At 34.2% G+C, this 23,088-nt stretch overlaps 2 pseudogenes; one reads left to right on the top strand and one right to left on the bottom strand.

The window, feature by feature from the left end:
* Positions 1-10,750: 10,750 nt before the first annotated feature.
* Positions 10,751-11,941, top strand: LOC105061432 (uncharacterized; annotated as a pseudogene).
* A 1,094-nt stretch (positions 11,942-13,035) lies between these two features.
* LOC105061448 (N-carbamoylputrescine amidase-like) lies at positions 13,036-14,301 on the bottom strand (annotated as a pseudogene).
* Positions 14,302-23,088: the final 8,787 nt, after the last annotated feature.

The raw sequence follows: 23,088 nt of genomic DNA, 5'->3' as shown, positions 1-23,088 counted from the left end.
CTACAAAGCTTTTTGGCCAAGTTAATTTCCTGCAAAGGTTCATTGCAAATGGGACTAAGAAATACAATCATTTGCACCATTATTGAGATTAAAAGAAAATGATGAATTTTTGTGGGAAGAACAGCAACAAAAAGCTTTTGATTTGATAAAAATCTATTAGACATCCACCTATATTTATTCCTCCAATCTAAGCTGCAAAAATCGGATGTGTTGGTTGCTGATTATTCTAGAATTTTATTAGTGCAAGATAATGATGAAGACAGAGCAAGCAGTATATTATTTGAGCAAAATTGTAAGTATTGTTGAAATAAAGTATACTGCAACCGGAAGATAATGACTATGCTTATATTTTGTTGCCACTAAGCTCACACATCATTTATTACTGTTGGCCTCCTCTCCTCATTTGGACGGGTGTAATTGAGAATATGTCTAACATAGAGGCATGGGTATATTATGGTGTCTGAATTATAAAAGATAAATATTAGTGGTTTCTACTATCTTGAGCTTCAAGGACTTTCATCATAAGATATATTGCCTTCCCCAAAAAAAAAATAGTAGTACGGTGCTATGGTTCTAGAATTAGAAAATACAATCAAGAGATAAATAAAGACAATAAAGAAACAAAAAGATAAAATAGAAAATATTGATTATTGATTGGAGAAGGCCCCTTCTGATGATTACGATTTAGTATTGTTGCTGCTGGTTTTGATTGAGGTTGGAAGATGACCGATCGGGTCTTACACAGAGATGCTGAAGTGATCTACAAAATAAAATCTGGACCGAAAGTTTTCGTTCTGATGAGGATCCTCCAATGCTCAAGTCAGAAATAAAAAATAGTAGAAAATCAGAATAATTCTCTGAGATGGGTTTCTTACTTGGGTCCTCGAGATTTTAATTATTTATAGAGAACATGGTTGAACAACCGTAGGAAAGTGCTGTCCGATGTTATTAGGCTGTTGGACGTGTCATTATGGACAAGATTTTCTAGCTTTTATCTGCTCCAGCAGAATTATGAGAGTTAGTTATATCTGACTTATCCACTTAAGGCAGACAGCTATTGCTCATGTCAGAAAATTGACTAACCGAGATAATGGAAAAATTCACATGCCAGATGACCGCACATCAGACTGGATGCAAATAGTTCAGCTTCCTATATTTCAGCTCGATATTTGGCTTGATAATTATGAAATAGCACACTGATCCGAAATATCCATAGTACCATCATAACAAGTTTTTATACAATATATTTTTTAATTATTAAAATCATATCCTTAATGAATATCAATGAAGTGGATAAATTTTCAAAATTTCGTCCATTACCGCATGCCAAATATGAAAGACAATAGGTGCAATCTGCCCTGGTCCATGACCATATGTCTTTTTTTTTTTTTTTTGGTAAGATGACCATATGTTTTTAGATACTGCATAGGAAAACCTCGCGTGGGGATGGTGATGAATAAAATAAGCTAATGGATGGTGATGAAATCCAGCTGGAACATTAAGTGGGTTAATATTAATTTTAGGAGGGTAATCCATTAGCTATCTTGTCATCATTATTCAAATGTCCTTCGGATACAACAAATTCCTAGAAATCACCACCAAACCATGCAGGGGGCATCGACCCAATTGAAATCAATTCGTTTCACTGCAAAGAAAACTTAAAAGCATTGGCGATGGATTTGTAGAGGATCAGCACGCCACATAACACCCGCTGAATTGACACTCCAGGTTCCAAAAGGTTCATCCATTAGATTTCTCCGGAATTGATACTACAAGCTTTTAGAAAATCACCATGAAATGTCAAGAGAATATTGACCCAATTGAATCAATCAAATTCATTAAAGAGAAACATAGGAAAATTTGTTATGTACACATGTATACCTTTATAAAATATTTTTTTCATACATCTTTCATAAAAAAATAATTTATAAAGATATATATATAAATAATAAATTTGCAATAATACACATTCAATGTCAGATATTTAAAAAGATATACATATAAAAAAAATTATAAAGGTCTATACATAAATAGCAAATTTTTGAGGATATGCATAAACGGTCTTATCCTTGCATGTAGGGGTGCGGATCCTCAATGGTATAAATTTTGCACCGTAAGATGCCGTACATAGATGAATTGCATCCATATGAAATAAAGTGGATCCAATGGTAAACTTAGATCTTGCTTTTCAAGTGATTTAATGATTCTACTTAAAATTAATTTAATGACATTTCTTTCCGATTAAAATATAATACTATTTAAAACATGGTGTCCTCTTCACCCTCCACTATGAAGCCATCCCTAGTCAGGGACTGATTTTGTAGGTTCTGTTGCCGTCATCTCTATTGGATTCCGTCTCGCTCCAGCAACTTTGGTCCAAACCAAAATTCTACCGCAACAAGTACAAACAACAGCATATATTGTAGATGAGGTCTCAAAATTGATTGTCTAGGATGTTCAATTCTTGGTTGCGGGTGATTTCAATTATATTAAAGGACCCAAAAAAATATTGGGGGTAGGCCCTACTTAGAAAATGCTAAGACCAAAGAATTTCAGGTGTCTATTGTGATGAATGGTTTGGTTGACCTTAGCTTCTCGAGATCTAAGTTTAGTTAGTATAACAACTACTAAGGTAGTGCCAGAGTTTGGAAGCGGATCAATAGAGTTTTTACTATAGCCAGTTGAATATAGTGGATCTCTAGCTACCAGGTATGCTATCTTTCATGGACTGTATCTGATCATTGCCCAATCTTGATTACCACTGACACTTGCATTGTTTATTAGAGCTCCTTCTGATTTGAGATGTTTCGACTTCCTTACCCCTATTTTTGTGACATTGTGCCAGATGTTTGGAGGTTTTGAAGTGGGGCAAAGCCATATACCATGTGATGTGAAAGTTGGAGTTGATGAAGCATAGGCTTTAGTGGTGGAATTGAGAGGAGATTGACAACATTTTCAAGAGAGTGGAGGACATCCAAGCTTCTATAATTGAGCTGCAATTGGAGGAGGACTTCATGCATGCTTGTTCTATCATTTCTTTTTTTCCTTTCATTCTAGTTGGTTTTTTCCTTTGAATAACTTCTAAAGCTCCAAGGGCTATGTTAACATTCTGCAAAGCAAGTTCTCATCTTGAACACCTTCTCCTCTCTATTTAGATTTGGTTGGGTAACTAGCCACACATTATATTGATTAACTTCACTAGGATAAATTGAACCAATAATCTCTACCTTCCATTATTGTCTTTCCAAAAACCTTTGTCTGGGCCTTATGTTGCATCGAACATATACTAGATCATTTAATTTTCTTTGATCTAGCTATTTGCTTTTCTTGATGTGAATTTGGAGGGGAAAAAAAAATGGAATAACTTTCAACCTTTTCAGTACTGTACATAAATTAAAAAGAGATCATGTACTAAATTTAAATGCTCAAATATGCATCAATTACGGTCAAATTATGAGGAGAGAAACAAAGATATCATCATTCTACCATATAATTCAAGGGCAATACCAACCCATGGATCGCACCCTTTAACTTTTTTTTAGATAAAATAAGATCATTAATACTTATAAGGATAAAACTTTCATATGAAATAAATTCCTAAACGTGCACCATAGATACAAATCAAAATTTCATATGGATATCGTATTTCATCTTGCATGTCCTTTGATCTAGAACTCTATCTTCCTATAAGATTTTATTACTACCATATATAACCATATTTTAGATGATATGTATAACTCTATTTGAATTGAAATAGTATCTTAATTATAGATCTTGATATAGGAATATTTTTTTCATACACTCAATAGAACTTTCTTGATGCTTCAAAATTCATTCTCATAAACATTTCTCATAATAAAAATTTAGACTAAGAAAGAACACGGTAATGTGCAAAGAATGTCTCCATGATTTTGATCTTGCCACATAATTTCAAGAATTCTTTGTACTTGAAGTTCTCTCTCAGTTTCTCATGAACATTGTCATTTCTTTTATATATAAATCATAGATCTTTGATCCTCTTTCTCTCTCTCCGCTTGTTTTAACATCTTTGGTGTAAGGTGAGAATCCAATAGAGCTCATAATAATGTTTCCAATACAGGTAAAAAAGACAATATTTGTCATTTTTTTATCGTCACCCATTAACTGTTTAGCCATTTTTGGGATAAAATAATATGCTCAAATTATTCTTATGTCAATCTAAGTTTTATAAAATCAAAAAAAATATGATGAAATTTACTAGTACTAGCTCTAACGAAGTCTCTGTTCCTTGTAACCTTCCTTAATATGTTAAGCAAGAGATTACACTTATATATATATATATATAAACATTGTGATTCTTCTTCTTTTTGCTAAGATATCTTGAGGGTAATCCATTAGCATTATTGTGATCGCTATTTAGATATCCTTGAGATATGCAGAATTCATAATATGCATTTCTAGACATCTCCCCCAAACAATACCGACAGAATATTGACTCAATTGAAATCAATTAGTTTCACCATATAGAAACATAAATCCATTAGCTTTCATAACGTATGGATCAACATGTTGCTGGGATTTCCAGAGGATCAGGATGCTACATAATTTTTTTGTCCATCCGCTGAATTGACACATTGAGTTACACAAGGTTTATCCATTAGCTTTCTTATCATAGTGTTCTTCAACTAGGAATTGACACTGCACATTTTTAGATGATAACCACCAAACCATGTCGAGAGAGAATATTGACTCGATTGAATCAATTAAATTCATCGCAACAGCATAAATAATAAATTTGCGATAGTGCACACTAAATTTCAGATATTCAAAAGATATGCGTATAACAGAAATAATTATAAAAATATATAGATAAGTAGCAAATTTTTGAGGGAACATACAAACTGCTGTATAGCTGTACATATCACATCGGTGAGATAATTTTTATCATTGAACCATGCTTGATCTCTTTGTCTCCCATCTCAGTACTGGATTCTATATGTATATCGTGCTGGTACAGCATTGATATATTCGGTTCATGATTAGTTCAGAGTAACAATATTTAGTATATGTATACATCTCTCATACATCTGATATGGATTGGAACGTATAAGAAATATGACCGGACGATGAGCACCACATAAAAACATATCCTTTATTTTATTAATGCATCCCCCATTATTTTTGTTTTGCACCCTTGGGTAACATAGGAAATCATGGTACCGCTGGACGCAGAGGAGGAAGGCCGACTCTACAATCTACATCGTTCAGGGTGATTGCGAGGCCTCATCGGTTCTCCACGGACGAAGGCGACGGATTCAGGAGGATCAGGTGTATGCCCTTTGGAAGGCCCGGATGGAGGAATAGGCACGCCTTTGGGCAACATTTGAAATCTCAGCCCCTCGGCCATGGAAAGCTTTTTCTCCATCGTCGTCAGAGGTCGTGCTAAGGTTGAGGAGCGGCAGAGTATCAAGAAGAAGATCACGAGAGCTTGTAGAGCTCCGGTGCGATTGAGGTAGCCTGACCCTGCCATATCTCCCACCCTTCTTCTCGGGAGGACGACGACGCCGAACCGCTGCAGGTTTGGGAGGTCGGGCGCGTGCGATATAAATCTCGTATCAAAGCAGATTCGGCAAAACCGATTTGACGCGTTGAGCGGGTGCCAAGCTCTCCTTTATGGTAGCAAGTTTAATAGAAGAAGGTTCTCGACGGGAAGGAAATCTCGCCTTTATTTCTTTCATCTCTTTTCTATAAAATAGAGGACCGACTTGTTATGAGTCTCCAAATTCAGTAACAAATCTTCTTTATATAGTCTATAAATCAATTAAATACAGTATGGCAGGTTTTTTATGGCATGTTGAATAGAATAATGCTGTCATGGTCCTCAGATCTTCTTGTATTTTTGCATAAAAAAATAATTAATATTTTTTCACGATCTCAATTGTTGGATCGTATTTTGCATATTTTTCAAAGCAAGATAAATCTCTTGCATCTATCCGTGACGCAGATCATGAGGCTCACATCGTATTTTGAAATGTGTAAAATGGGATCCAGTGATTGGGGTTGCGAAAGAATCCATCATTCTTTCATGTGAAAGAATATACAACTTGAGTCCACCTTATAGTATAATAAATGATGTTTTCTTTATGATTATATATTAAAAATCCATCCGATAAATGATTATATTCCTTGTCCATGGTATCCATTGATAAATAGATGGTAGGTAATGCAAAAAAAACTTGCCCTAAGAGCTGGCTTAGTTAAGAACTTTGTAATTAACATATATATAAACTAAGCCATTCATCTTAGTCGCAAGGATGTTTTATTAGCCATCCGTTCAAGATAATTTTTCCCTCTCAAAATTTCACATTGAATTAATTCATTACTTCTTCTTTAATCTTTAACCTCTATGATTATATGTTAAAAACCCACCTGATAAATGATTACATTTTTTATCCGATGGTATCCACTGATAAATATATGATCTATGTAATGCAAAAAAAACTTGCACTAGAAGCTGGCTCGGTGAAGAACTTTGTAGTCAACATATATATATATAATATAAAACAATATATATATATATATATAGTACCTTGGAGGCTTTTCAGTGGAAGTTGCAAAGCTGAAGAAGAAGAATTCTTAGTTGCATGAGGCTTCTTGTCCTGCCTCCTACGAATGAAGATTCAGATCAGTGCATAAGGAAGTGATCACCTCTGACGAGCTACTCGCAAAGTGATGGACCTTCACCATGAGATCAGAAACTCAAGGAGGAGCTTCAGGGGGTGAGGAGTGAAGCTTCCTCCAGTCGAGTTGACAAAGCTCGCATACTTCGTCAAGTCGCGAAGGTGAAGATGGAGCTGATTGAGGCTAGGAGGAAGATCGGTCAACTCAAGGTTAAGACAGTTGATCTTCGGAGAAGCTCTTAAATATGATCTAGTTAAGTAGGCTTCACAGATAAGGCTCATTGTCAAACTAGCACCAACCTTCCTCCAGTCGAGTGGAGGCCTCCAAGATTTGAGATTGAAGCTACATCAATTCTAGGATGATCACTGCAAGCAAGTCTCTTAGGCTGGAGAAGATAGAGGAGTTGTATGATTTCTTCAATGAGGCTCCCAGTGTTGCCAGTTGATCCTTCATGGTGTCTAGGTTTTGGAGGATGGATTAGACTCTCTTGTCCCTCGCCGACCTTCTTCGAGGAAGCAGTGAAGGCTCAGGAGAAAAGAAGAAAATGACTCAAGATCTGACTGTATATTTACATCTTGACTTGATGTACTGTTTATTTTGAAAATAAAAGAAACTTCTTTTTACTTGCATTTCTTTTGTGTGGACTTCTTTTTTGATTTTTTGACAGCATGGGATGAACGACTTTTGAGCACCCACCCTATATCGGTTTGAAACTCGTGCCAAGGCATTTGCCCCATGATGACATGGGACATTGTGCCCTGCACTAACTCCAGCCATTGGCTTCACCTTTTGTGAATTTGGGGCTAGCGTTATCTGAAAATCTCAAAGCATATTTATTGCTCCACTAGTCAGCACATCTTTCATTCTAGAAGACTGTATAATTCTTTAATGTTATAGTCTTCGAAATGGTATTTTACAAAAAGCAATGTTTGGGGCACCTTTCCTTGGAAGGCGTAGTCTTCTAAAATTGCTGGGGTTTTGACACTTGGTGTTTGACTGGGAGGCAAAGAGGTACTTCCTTCCTGGATCCTTTATAAATAGGAGGAAGAAGCTCTAACTTGCAGTCAAGCCCACTTCCATTTTTGGTGAAAAGATGTCATTGGTGCAATCTTCTACTAGGGGTGTAACAGTTGCTGGCATCTGCTGCATCATGGAGGGATTCTCTCCACCCTTTGGCTGGCTACAAAGCCTCTAGAATTGAGCATGGGAGATGTCGACAAGCGTTGCTACTTTGATCATGGAACCATGATCAGGGCCAGTTGTTGAGGTTCCAATCATTCCAACCATAAACTACCAAGGTTCCAACAATTCCAACTAGGGTCGATTGTTGATTTCCATATTGTTGAAGTTTCATCACTCTGATGTGGATTTAGTTGATGATGCAGCAGCCAGTGCCAACTGTTGGTTTAGACAAGAAGCGAACAGCTGGTTAAAGGGGGCCTTCTCAGCATCAGGTCCTTTCGAAAGGTTTTGGACCTTTTCAGAGAGCAATCTTTTGCCTCCAAAATGACTTTCTGATCTATTTGAAAGGAATATTTAGAAGATGGATGGGTCTCAGGGGTGTGTTAGCGAACGGAACCATGCCATCCCCAATATCTTTTGGTAGCCATGAAGGAAATCTTTTGAGTCAAGGGTGGGGTTCTGCCCCCTAGCATCTTTTCTTGTATTTCAAGTCCACATGTACTATAATTTGATCTTTGAGTCGAAGTCCTATACTCTGAAATCACGAATAAATAAAGAAAGATTTTTTATTTAAATCTTCTTTGGTATCTCGTCAAGGATGACTGTTGTGGATGCTTTGAATGGATGTGTTAAGATTCGGAGCTTTGCCTCTTTCCAAATCCAATTTTGCTACTTTGATGAAGGTCTTCCGAGGCCTTGCCTCTTAGGGTTGGCGAGAGGCTGTGAAGGCATCGACCTGCCTCCCTTTGAGTTTGTGGACTTAAAAGAGGGGGCCTTCCTGAGGCTTGGTCGTCTAAGCTTGAAGGTCGAGGCTTTGCTATCCTTCGAGTTTATGGACTCAAAGGAGAAGGCCTTCCAAAGCTTGCTTATCTGAAGCTTGAGCTTGTGGCTCTGCCCTCTTTGGATTTGCGGACTCAAAGGAGAGGCCTTTCGAAGCTTGATCTTTGAAGCTTGGTGGTGTGGCTTCACCCTCCTTCAGGTTTGTGGACTCCAAGGAGAGGACCTTCCAAGACTTGATCATCCAAGTTCGATTGAGGCTCTGCCTCTTTCAAGTTTGCAGATTCATTCTCTCATACTGACTTCTCTACATACTGTAACTCTTTCCTATTGGCTTCTCTGGCACACTATAACGAATAGAAAATATCCTTATTATTTTTTCTTCTCTTATTGAGTTTTGTGGCACACTTTGGAAAAGGAGGATTTAGAATCTAAAAATACCAACACTTGTCCCATCTAAAATGGTGACACATGTCACCAAAGGGCAGTTTTGAACTCCACTTTCATGTATTGTATAGATATGTATATTGTACATATCATGTGTATTATGAGAAAATATTATTCCAATGTCTGTGGAATTGATCGTTCTAAATTTTGGATGTATTTTGAGAATGATAATGATGTTCGATGAGTTAGGATGTCTCCTACCAGGATCTTAGGCCCTACCAAGGTTGGGGAGGGGGTGTGTGCGCGCAAGGGGGTGGGGGGTGTGGTGTGGGGTGTGGGGGTGGTGCGGGCCGAGGATGTTTGGGGGCATATATGATAGTGGTCAGTGGATGAGGATTAGCTTGTTCTCTTGGTCTCAATATATGTACACACATATAAAATGCATGAAACCATGTCTACATATGTTTATATGTCATATGCATATACAAGATTCTTTTTATACCCATTGACAAACATACATATCTACATGGATGCATGTATCTACAAAAGTGCACATATGTATCTTTCACAAATAAATGTGCTTTTTTTTTTGGTAGAAACAAATAAATGTGCTTAGTATCAAACATAACCAAGAACTTTGAATGTAGTGAAAGTAGTTTCTGGTTAATCTAATGAGTTTTGGATAATTTGGAATGTTATAAAATTATGTATTAATAAATAAATTTTTAAAAGTATACTGAATGATAATACATGTATAATACAAGTAGTACACAAGGTTCACTATGTTTCCATTCTTAATTTGACTATATGAAAAATCAGTTTCAAAATCCAAAAATTGTTTCATCTAGATTCTAGCTGTTATTTTTTATCCCAAGATATCCTTCCAACTTTTTTTAGATTTTCCATACAATCCCAAATATATACAAATAAGGAAAATTAAAATTTTGGTTCTAGACAAACAAGAAAATTTTACCTAATTATAATCATTGCAATAAACTAATAAAAAAATCCTTGATTCCAATAAAATATGAAAAAATAAAAAATTGTTTACAAACTTGCAAAGAAAGGCTCATACCAGAAAAGAATGTGACAATAAATGAATAAGCAACTTCATTTTTGGTGAAATCATACAAAATAAAATCCTCTCTTTGTTATTCTTCCCCTGCCTTTTTCAAAATAACAGAAAATATCATAATGAAAATTATGAGAGCAAATAGATTAGAAGAATTTAGGAATACCGCTAAACATAGATAAGGAAATATTTAAGATGTTTGTGAAAGTAGATAAATATGAAAAATATAAAAATCTCTAGACAAATAAGAGAAAACTATTTAAATTTTTGTATAATATTTTTTTCAAATATACATTGCACATGCTTGGGTGCTAGTTTCTTGAAAACATTCATATGCATAAGAAAATAAAAAGATTTTTCTTAAAAATATTCAAATAAATTTGAATGTATAAAAAAATATTCATAAAAAAAAAAATAATAATAATAAAATCACAATACCTCATGCTATAATTAGCATGCATAGAATCTAAAATTTTTCTAATTATGGCTCCTTGCTAAGTACATAAGATTCCTAATTTGGATTTAGCAGGTATGTATCCCTATGATGGACTTGGACAAGGTGGCACAGAGACAGTTGTGAGTAGGTAATGCCCATGACCAGGTTTAAGTAGCTGTCATTCCACATGTCAAGGAACCTCCACCATCCATCCTTCTTTCCCTAGAATTCTTCTTTAAAAGACACCTTCCCCTTATCTACCGCCACCACCCTCTCCTCCTCCTCCACCCCATTCCCTCCCTACCTCCTCGATCCCCTCTCTTTCTCTCTGAATCATCTCTCATCTTCCATTGACTCTTCAGACAAGGCAAAATGGCTTCTTGGAGTAGCCTTACGCAAATGTTTGAACAGCCAATGCTCGACAGACCAACGCTAATGGGGTCCCTTTCATGGAACCAGATTAGGCATGTGGAACCGAGCACGGCCTCCTTCGAGATGTTTGGCGAAATCCAATTCAGAGAGAAGCCTCCATCGTCCACCAAATCACCCTTCCCCTTGCCTCTTCCTGCAACACTGTCCTTCCCATTGGATCACCAAAGCCTGCAAAGCTATGCCCAGGAAATTGATGGGGAAGAAGGTGGTGATGGCAACATGGCCAACAACCCATGCAATGGTGATCCAAACTCCAATGGTGGTTTCTCTCCGAAGAATGAGGGGCTTGGCATTGAGAGCTTTGATGATGTCAAGGATTTGACCATTGAATCTGGCAAACATTTGAACAATCAAAGGAAGGAGGAGAATGATAATGGTCAAAATGGATATATGAGGAGTACTTTGCATGTAAGATCAGGGAGCAAAGAAAAATTCCCGCCGCCAATAACTACTATAGGGAGGGGAGGAGGAAGGCCCTGGATATACTTTAAATCTTACAGGAAAGAAGGAAGGTTTGTTCTCAAAGAGATTAGAATCCCAATGCAGCAGTGCTGCAAGCCACCCGGGAAAATGGGCGGCTTGTGCTGCAGTTAGTTCATCCAGATGAAGGCATTGGTCAAGAAAATGATGAAGCCTCTGATGAGGAAGAGCAAGGATCGTAGCAAGGTGAAGAAGATAAAGGAGAAGAAACAGATACTGGAGATGTCATAGGATTAGTAACAAGCTTGACAGCATGATACTGATTGGTTCAAAACCATATGACATGGATTTCTTGATCCAGTTTTGTTTTATCATTTCACAAGAAGTGTAGTTTTCTTCTTCTTCTTCTTCTTCTTGCTTTTGGCTTAGGAAGTATCTCCTTTGTTCGTGTCCTAGGCTTCCAGTGCTGAAATCTGAGACAAGGTGTATTTTTACAAACTTTTCTGCTATTCCTGAACTTTCATGCTCATTGATGCAAGTTTCTTTAATAAACTGAGATAAGTTTGCTGCTTGAATTTGGTGACATGGCTTCATTATTGTTATTTTTACAATTGTATTTCATTTCATTCGATGGCTCTATACTGTAGAATTTCAACAGAGCTGACTGTAGAATCTATAGATCCTGATGTATTAAGGTGATTATTTCATGATTTCATAAAGAATGCAGTAGAGTTTCATAAATGCGCACGACATAAAGCTTTAGAAAAAAAGGGGGGGAGAAAATCAAATGTCCCAAAATCAAAGCACAGATTAAAAGTTTGCACAAAATTCAAGCAATAAAAGACCAGTTTGCTACTTATCTTGACTTGTAATGAGCTGTCTTAAGTCCAACCTAAATGTCCAAACTAACAATTTTGCCATTATTTTTCAATCAGCTCAAATGAAGTGCAAGCAATATTTGTATTCCATATTTGTTTTTGGTGTGTCTCCAAACTTCACCCAAGATGGATAAACTATTAGACAGATATAATAACGCTAATTCTTAGACCAGAAAACTTTGTGGTCTTGTGATTATTTGGTACTCATAAAGGCCATTATTATATCAATTAAGATTGTAGAGGAAACAGAATTAAATCAAGTTGTCTCAAATTTTTTTTTGAATGTATAGAACCAATAAGATCTCCTCTAAAGAGAGTTAAGATCATGTATACTTGAGTGAGCAAGCCATTGAAAACCAAATGACTAAGATTAAATGCCTGGCCAATGCAGGGTCCTGGGAACAACACCAGCCGAGTGCGAGCACAAGGCTCAACGCTGGAGAGACTGGAACGCCTACTTTATTCCCATACCAGACTGCTGCTCTCTAGACACCAATGTTCCCATTTTCCAAGTTTCAACATTAACTTTCAGACATAATTCACAAGAATACATCCAGTTCCTAATCAAAGAAAAACCAATCACCAGAAGAAGCACTTCAATATCGAGTAGCCCTCACTCAATTGGCAACTGTGGCATCCTTGTCAAATATTTCTTGAGTTTTTATTCATCAACTCTTTGAGCTTATTTGCAGAAGCAAGGATCTGATGGTACAAATTTATGATATAATTTTGTAACAACTTTATTTAACATCACATCAACACAAAAAGAAGCTGAAATCTTAACCTCATTGCTATTTAAAATGTCGAAGTCCCAGAGAAGGTTTGCTGCCATCTAATGTCAAGAGTACCCTGTATAGGCTGGTCGCCAAGCACAAAATACCCCCCAGCTTTATCTTTGGGTCTTGATTTTGTCCATGTCAAACTCAGTAATCAAAATGTCTTCATCTTTGTCATTTGCCAGAGCCACTATTTCTCCACTTGGGTTACATAATGTGTTGCTCATATTTGGAAGCATCAAAATGAGAAAAGAATGCTGCAATAGTTGGAGTCAAATAGGGGCAAAATATCTGCTATGAAAGAATTTCCATAAAATGTGATCATACTCTCACCATGTTCTGTTTTGATTTTCTCCTTTCCAATCCAGTTGGAAGCTACAAGAGGAACCTTCAACATCAAAAATACATGAAGCTCAAAGATGAGCAAAGGCAAGAATGCCCCATAAGCAAGCCTAACAAATCACCAGCCAAAATACCAAGAAAAAGTTCTAATTTGTAGTGTAATGAAATATTACCAAATTAGCACCAGCATGTCCTTGCATTACTCACTTCCAATGTTCTCAAGAGTCGAGCCCTTCATCTTGTGGTTCTGATCCAATTGCAGTAGGATATAACAGTGTTTCTGCACCTTGAGTGCAGCTTCCGGAAACCACTGATCCCGCAAATTGCTGCTAACAAAAGAAATGGCCTCAGATATATAAACACTCAATGCATCATGGACAAGGCATCATATTAACTTTTTCTTGGGCTTAGAGTAAGCTGTAATACAATGTATATTTTCATATTTGATTAACAACTAATATTAATTTATAATTTTTTACATGCAGTTTCACTTGCCAACTCCAATTTTGGCATATTTAGTTGTGAAAACCTGCCCCAAGGAAAAACATTAGTTCAAAAGTGGTTAGATGGTTTATTGCTTCAAACATGATAGACACAGAAGGCTTTCTCATTTGGTCTCAACAGGACTACAAACTTTTGGAGAAAGGAAAAGAAACGATGAATGGTACCCCACCTTAAAACCAGTGTCACCTGGATGAAATACAATTGTTCTTGGTAGACTAAAAAGCAAAAAAAATTGCCCATTAATTGAACGAAGAATAAAATGTAAGAGTCTAGAAGCAGACGATTCTGTCTATCTGGAATATGTGATTTCCCATACAATCCAAGATCGGTCTGATCCGCATTTATGATAGCTATTGAATTGTAGTGAGCATTGTTTGTTTCCTCAAAGAAACTCGCTGGTATTACAACACCTATCTATTTTGCAAGTTTTTACATCCTTGCATCCCTATTTTTTTTTCTAAAATTTTTATTTTTTTTCTAATTTTTTTTTTAAAATTTTATTTCTCTAGATATTTTTATCTCTTCACAATTTTTCTCTCTAACATTGATCCAGTAAAATTTTTTTTGATGATTTTATTGAGCTTAATGAAGAATTTTGATCTATGATTGCTAGGGCACATGCCGGCATCTATCCTGACAATATTAGGTCTATTAATTTGATCATTTATATCTATTGAATCATCCATATACTAGCATTTGGTCATTTCATCGAAAGATTGATTCAACCAGCTGAGATTTTATGGTGGCCACATGCTAGGACCAGACCCGAAAATGGGCATTTTGGCATTAAGCTTTAAATTATAATTTGATGAAATTATCTTAATCAGACTGACTAGAACATTGATCATTACTGATTGGCTATAGTCAGATTCTACTAGATTTGATCATCTTTGACTCTATGCAGCCAATTATATTTTAATCTGATTTAATTAAATAAAATTATTTGATCAAACTGATCTTTATTATCGAGCACCATACTACCTCCACCATGACTCTTATTAAATACTATTGATTTGATCATTCTTGATCTCTATTGAATTACCTATATCTTAGTATGATCTTTGATCGAATAAAGTCAAATGACCAACCGACCCGACATGTTAGATGCAACTATCTGTAAATCTATATTTCTTAATTATTCATATTTTTTTAATTATTGGACATGATTCTTTATAGGATGTAGTCATTTTGACAAGAAAATATCCAATGATAGGATATCATGATATGATCTATTATTGAGGATTTAAAAAAAAATTAAAATTATTTAGATTGTTAGAGTAGTATGAGATAAGTTATATTATATTTTTTTTAATTTATCGATAAATTATAAATATTTTTTATATTGAATTATTCATGATTTATGAATTGGATGCATGGTATTTTGAATTATCAAATATGCCCTTTTCCAATATATTAAATGATCTCTCATCAAATGTATTGAATTTGATATAAAATATATTGATCTATTTTGATGTCGTATGGTTTATGGACTTTTCAAATAAAATATACAAAAGTATTTTGATTTGAGATGAATTTTGACTCACAATTTAACTATGTATTGAACTTTGCTGGTAGGGATTAAATGCTGGTATTTCAATATCCTACCACTAGAGATTATATGCTAGTATTTCGATATCCTGTCAGTAAAGATTGTGCACTGATATTTCGATATCTTGTCCATGAGAATTATATATTGATAGTCTGATTCTTTGTCAGTAGATGTTATATTGGTATTTCGATATTCTACCAGCGAAGGTTGTGCGCTGGTACTTCGATACTCTATCAGTAGGAATTGTGCATTGGTAATTTGATATTCTGCTAATGAAGATTATATATTGATGTTTTGATACTCTATAATTGGAGTTTATATAGTAGCACTTTGATTTAGTTCATAGCCATCGAGATGAATAAAATATTTTGAAAGAAATTGATTTATGAACAAAAATAAATTTGCATGGAGCTTATTTTGATTAGTATTGTATATTTTGAATTGATGCATGTTGCATATTTGTTTTTAATATATTAGTATTGTGTGATTGATCTAGCCAAACTGTATATTGCTTACTAGGTTGTCTAGCTTATTACTTTATATTTTATAACTTTTACAGACTTAGAGGACTAGCTTGACTCAGAGATTCATTATGAGAGAGTAAATTAGGAGTAGAATTTGATATCTTTATTTTAGATTAGAATTTATTAAAGTTGATGAAAAATTATAACATGTTATGCTGTAAGATATTTGATTTTATTCTTTGAATTAATTAAAGTTGAACGTCAAAGTTATTGATTATTTATTCCACCATTGTATTATGATATTATACCTTGCATACTTATGGAGAGAGTTCTCTATAAATATGTGGTAGTTACTATAATTCTAGGCTCATGATTTCGGATTGGGGGCATGATATAAATCACTAAGATGAATTATCAATAGTAGTAATAAAATTAGAATTAGTATAATCACATAGAGAGTGAAATATCCCTCTATGATGGGTAAGATGATTAGAACACTCGAAATCAATAATCCAATTATGAGCAAAATTAATGCCTGATACATGAGAAGAAGCTAAAACAAATACATGTTGGATATACAACTAGCATCAACAATAGTAGTAATGAGAGCATAACTATTAGTTCCCTTCTCTCTCCCATGCTCTGAAGTCAAAGATGGAACATTAGACTATTCAATCTTAAATTTCGTGATCAAATTTTCATACCTATGACAATTCCTTTGAAACTTATAATTTTTCTTTTGATTATGATTTGTACCATTCTCTGATTCTTCAAGTGACTTTTCCTAAATTTTAAATTCACCATTCCACTCTTAGTTTTATTTTACCATCAGAAAATAAGGTCTCTTCTTTTGTGGTGATATAGTCAAATCATGCAACTAAGTATTCTCTTCTTGATTAACAAGTATTTTTTCTAATTCTGTAAATGTAGCTTATTTAGTCCATCCAAAAATAGCAAGTATATAAACACATACTCTTTATATAAGTTACAAATCAACATCCTATGTAATTTATTTTCATCATAACAACAATTTAAATCAAGTATACCAAGCTTATCAAATATTTTTCTTTCTTTAAGAAAATAACGAGAGATTATAAGATTCCCTTATTTGAAAGCATCAATCTTATTCTCCAAATATTGAAGTTAAGCCTCATTAAACTTCGAGCGGATAACAGTAAGAATATCCATACTTTCATCATTTTTGTTATGGAGCCTCTCTCACACCACTTATGAGAATGAGTATACGAGAGACCTTATTGGCACAAGTTGGGAGGCAAAGGTATGATCTATGTATGAGCCAACCACTGGCATTAGATCGATCAACCGAAAAGATGGTGTATAAAGGGAGGATGAAAGTAGCATGGATGTAGGTGCTTTAGCTATAAGAACTTTCGCCACTATCACACCACCATTCGAATGAAATAAAAATGGATGAGGATGAAGCCCCGAGCGATAATAGAAAGAATGTAATGCTAGGCTAGGAAGGGGTATGGCACGGAGTTATGATGAAGATGTAGCACTAGCTATAGCAGAAAGCTAGTTATGCCTACTACTAAGAGATAAGATAAAGATAAAAGTAAATATAAATTAATTGAGTTGATTATTGAATGTTTCTTTTTATAAAATACTGTTCCATTTATTTATAGTAATACATAATAATTATCCACAAATATAATAATCATTGACTTTGATGGTTGCATCCTATATCTGATCTCCACTCCTAACTTGCCAACTATCTTCCAACTATGCATTAGCACGATCATTTTGCAATTTTCAGATTGATAGTCGTATCTTATTGATCTTTAATTTATCCTGATGTAACTTGCGTTAATCATCTTATTTCATTCGGCATACTATATAGTCTTCTATTTTTGAAAATCAAAGACCAGTAGCCTTGGTCTTTTATCAGACCGAATTGGATCCATTTGACATTCTAAGTTTGGTCTAGATTTACTGAATTTGGACCCAATCTGATCCAACTTGATCCATTTCATATTATTTGGGCCTTTTATCAGACCGAATTGGATCCATTTGACATTCTAAGTTGGGTCTAGATTTACTGAATTTGGACCCAACCTAATCCAACTTGATCCATTTCATATTATTTGGGCCTAGATAGGTCTTCTCATCTATTACCCAACCTGACCAAACCCGGACCCAATTTACTTAAGCCATGCTCTTTTGCTTAAGCTAAGCTCATTAATTGATTAGCAGAAGTTAAATGAAGCCATGCTCCATTTGCTTAATCTTGAGGACCAGATTTGTTGTCCAGGCTATTTGACTTCCCTACTAACTCTTCTTTACTTGTCTATTGCTGAAGTTTCATATGATCAAATGATGGGCCCCGATAGGTGGGATCCGGAGGACCATTCATCTAGGATAAGTTGCACCAACGTGGACCCCAGTGCTGCAGTGCTACAGGAGTTGGGTCAGCTTCAGGATGAAACGAAGCAAGTGGTATCATGAACAAATGAAGCATTCCATGATGGCTTCATGGAGATCCCCAGCTTGCACATTTACAATTCTACTGCCACAATCATCTGTGCCCTCGTTCGAGCACCATCTTCCCAACATAGGATCCTACATTACTTTCTACGTACCATTTGTAAGATTGTGATGGACATGTGTAAGTCTCACCGCAAAACTTCCAAGAAATCAACCATGAAGACCTTGAAGCTTATGGTTCGTCAACCCAAGATGCATGAAAGAAAAGGCCTGTTAAGCTATCCAAGCTCAATTTGTAAGGAGTGAATATTTTAGAATTAATTATAATTTTAGTCTATGAAGTTTAGCATTGTTTTAAAAAAATGATCTTTTAAGTTCAAAATCTGAAATTTGCTTCCTTTAATTTTTGAACTGTTTTAATATGGGTCTTTCTCCAAATTCCTATTATTCTCTTATAATAAATCCCAATTCGCAATAACTAGTACTTATGTGGTGAAATAAGATGCTTACTAGTGTATTATCCACATGATCATGGGATACATCTTTTATTTAAAAATATACCATCTTAAAAATATTATTTTTGTTAACTATATAATTATTTAAAAATAATATATTTTATTAATAAATATTAGTTAATGATAAAATATCATTTTATTAATATATTAATATATTATTTTAATATATTAGTAATATATCATTTTTATTAATTTTTAATATATTGATATCAAATTATCTTCGTTGTCTCCTAAACTATAAAAAGATCTAGCACATTAATTTCATATTAAATTAAAATAGGGAGTGTTGAAATGTTCTGACTTTTTTTTTCTAAACTAAAAAATATCATTAAAAATACTTGGCATTAAATACCCTTACTTTTCTACTAAACTACAAAAAGATTCTATCTACATGGAATTAAAGTGGGGCATTGAAATGCCCATATTTTTTTACTAAACTATAAAAATATGCTTAAAAATATATAAGTGGTGAATGGAGACTTTGGTTTGATAGTAGTGGCAATCGGATGGATCAGATCAGATCGGGTTAAAAATTTATCAATCCAAATCTAGCCTATTTATTAAACATATAATCTAATTCGACTGACATAATCTATTTATTAAATAGTTCAGGTCAGATTAAATGAGTCAAATAGATCAAACAAATTAAATGATCGGATTAAATAGGTTAAGTAAGTTTTAAACTGGTTAAACAGATTTTAAATAAATTAAATAAATCGAGTAATGATCCGACCCAATTATTAAATGGGTCAAAGATCTAAACCTATACCCAACTCATTTAATGAATAGGTTTAGATGGCTTGATCCATTTATAATCTGAACTTATTTACATCAAATCCAAACTTACTTAAAATGGATCATTCATAAGCTAGGTTGATGGATCGGATCCTAAATTGTCACCCTTATTTGATAGAGTTTTCATTTTACTATATATATATATATATATATATATATATATATATATATATATATATACACACTACATAAATAGAGATGGTGTGGCATTAATCGAGATGATGTGACGTAGATAATGTGGCATATGGGTGATAACTTAGCATAACGAATGAAAATTTTAATTTTGATGATATTGCATATGGATATAGACGTGATATATAGATGATGATGTGGCATGTGATATAAAATTTTCTGTCCAAAAGTATTCAATTACTGAGTACCATATTATCACTCATATGGATGATAACGTGTATATAAATGATGATATGGCATATGAATAATAATGCAATAATCGATTGGATATTTTTGGATAAAAAAGTTTATAGCACATGCCATATCATCACCTATTTGATTTGGTGATCCTTAATGTTACATTTTTGATCCTTTAAGTTTTACAAATATTTTTTCATAGCCCTCGTAGTTAAAAAAAAAAATCTCAAATTAGGTCATTTGACTAGTAATTATGATTTAATTTAAACTAATATAGTTTGGATAGTTAAAACTAATATAAAAAGATAATATATATTAAAAATATAAAATATATTGGTAATATATTATTATATTCATGTTCTAATCCATCTTAAATCATACTCTTAACCTCATCCTCCTATCTTCTATCAAAATAAATATAAATATATACAAGAAAAAAAAATCTACATCATCATAATTTGTATATAACAACCTATTACACATTATTCATCTAATCTTCCATTTCATCCTATGATCCTCTTTTTCCTAAAATGCAATGTAGAGAGTTCGATCTGATCTCAAGAAGAATAAAAAGCAAAAGAGGACAAAAAAAAAAGAGAAGGAAAATAGTTTCTACTTTAATTCATTTGTTCTCTGGGCTTGCACATTCTACTCTAGCCAAACAAATAATTGAAATCCTAAGTTGCATAGTCAACAATTATTGATTTCTTTCTTTTTTAAGAAGAAGCTCAATTGCAGTAGTAAGGTTGATAGTGATAAAATTGAGAATGCCAAACCCACATACTTCTTTGTCATCGCCACCATGTTCATGTTGGTAGTCTTTAGATCTCCAAACCGATCTACTTCAAGATCATCTTCGAGCTAGACCTAGCCTCTCTGTTTCAAACACCACCGCTATCTCCAACTTTTTAAATATATTTAATGACTCGCTTTATATCACAATCATTATCTACTTTGCCATCAAGTTAGAAAGGTTAAATTAAATTATACTTGAAAATCAAAAGATCTAATTAGAGATTTTTTTTTTTTCATTTATAAGAATCAGATAAAAATATTTGTGAAACTTAGAGGATCAAAAATATAATTTATACTACATAAGTGATGACATAGCTCATGTGTGATGATGTGACAATAGATGATGATATTGCATATGGATAATGATGTGCCATTTGATGATCGGATACTTTCGAGCATAAAATTTCATAGTACATACTATATTAACAAATAAAAATTTTCATCCATTATGCTATATCAGTTAATCCCACGTCATCTCCATGTAGATGATTTTTGTCACATAAGTATCGATTTTCATCATATAAATTTCATTATTGCTAGCTAGAATTTTCGATAAGAAAATGGTTGGAGTCTAGGGGAAGGATCACATTAAAATAGTTCGAAAATTAGAGCGATCAAATTTTAGATTTTTAAATTGAGGGACCATTTTAAAATATGAGCTACATTTCAGAAACTAAAGCTTAATTAATCCAATTTTTTAAAACAACAAAGCTGTGCCAATGCAGCGGATGTCTGTGAATGGACAATAGTGATCAAATCATCAATTAGTAGGTTGACTATAATACCTACCATCACTTTAATTTTTGGCAACCAAGGAATTTGAGACCTCATCCAAATGTCAATAAACAACACCCAAGCTGCCATCAGTTCGATATAATGATGCCTAAGTCTCCATTAAATGGTTTTTTACACCTGGAAGCACACTTAAGGCATGGGATTAGTTTCTAGAAGTTTTTTTTTTTTATTCTAAACTCTAGTTAAATTCCCAAGGCATCTTGGAGTTTGCTCTTGTAAGGATCCTAGAATACTATAAATACCATATACATACTCCTCTCTTTTGCGTCATTTTTAATAAATTTGCCAGTGTTGTATACTCTCTAGCAAGTGTTCTTGGTGGCATGACTGTCTCGCTATATTGCAACACCATAATAAACTTCTCGCTATATTGCAACACCATAATAAACTTCTGGAGACTCCAAAAGACCCTGCGTAAAACTTCTGCGTGGTTAGCGAACATGTGCAAGGTCTCCATGACAACCGATGCAACTCCAGCCAGATTAAGAAATTCAGTTCATGAGATCCCAACTAGTTATCTTAGCTTAATTTTCTTTATAGTAATCTTGTTGAGATCTTACAGCCTAATTATTTGAGTTTTAATTAGCTTTCTAACCATTCTTTGTTTTCTTCTTTACCCGTTGTCCGCCATTTTATTTTAGATTACCCTTGTAGTTATTCCCTTTATCATCTTGCTTCAAAACTTATTTATAAAATTAAAAAATATTATTCTATTATTTTATCATTCCCTGCTTTATTAGAAAATACTAACTGCTTTCATAGGTAAGAGGCTTTGTTCAAGTCCCACTGAGCTTATCGTAACAATTATCATCTCTTACTCGTATATACATTTCCTTCACAACCCTAATCAGCCGATTTCCCTTGCAAACAACAGAGAAAAACATAACCCCCACATTTACAGCTCTTCTAAATATTATAACCATCCATATGCAAAGAGTAAACACGCGCATTGCACGTTCTGGGCTCTAGAATTAGTAATGCTAAATCAGAAACAGCCGTGCGGGCGCACACAAAGACCATAAATTCTTTTTTTTTTTTCCTGCTTTGTAATTTTATAAACATTTTACTACACATTCAACGAAAGATTGAAATAAAAACCAACAATATCAACTTTAGTACCCACCAATCATGAATTATACAATCAAACAGCCACAAGTCAAGTGGGCGGGTAAATGATCAGAACGTAGAAGTTGAAGAAAACACCCACAAGCCATGGCTATTCAATCCATCCTTCCTGTAGATCAGACATTCAGGAAAAAAAAAAAAGTTTTTTTTGGTAAAAATTCAAAAAAAAAATTGGAAAGGAACATGAGTTTGGATAAACAGTGGAGGAGTTTGACCACAACATCCAGGTCCCCTGTGAACTTCATCAGCAGCTGTGACAGGTTTACAGATCTATACACCTTGAAGACCTAAACATCCAGATTTCAAAATAACACTGGTTCCCATCACAATCATCATAAAATTTTTAACATCGGCTATCAGTGCAGCAAGA

Source organism: Elaeis guineensis, chromosome 8, assembly GCF_000442705.2.
Source record: "Elaeis guineensis isolate ETL-2024a chromosome 8, EG11, whole genome shotgun sequence".
Lineage (NCBI taxonomy): Eukaryota > Viridiplantae > Streptophyta > Magnoliopsida > Arecales > Arecaceae > Elaeis > Elaeis guineensis.
The sequence above is the reverse complement of the archived record's forward strand: the minus strand, read 5'-3'. Positions and strand labels throughout refer to the sequence as shown.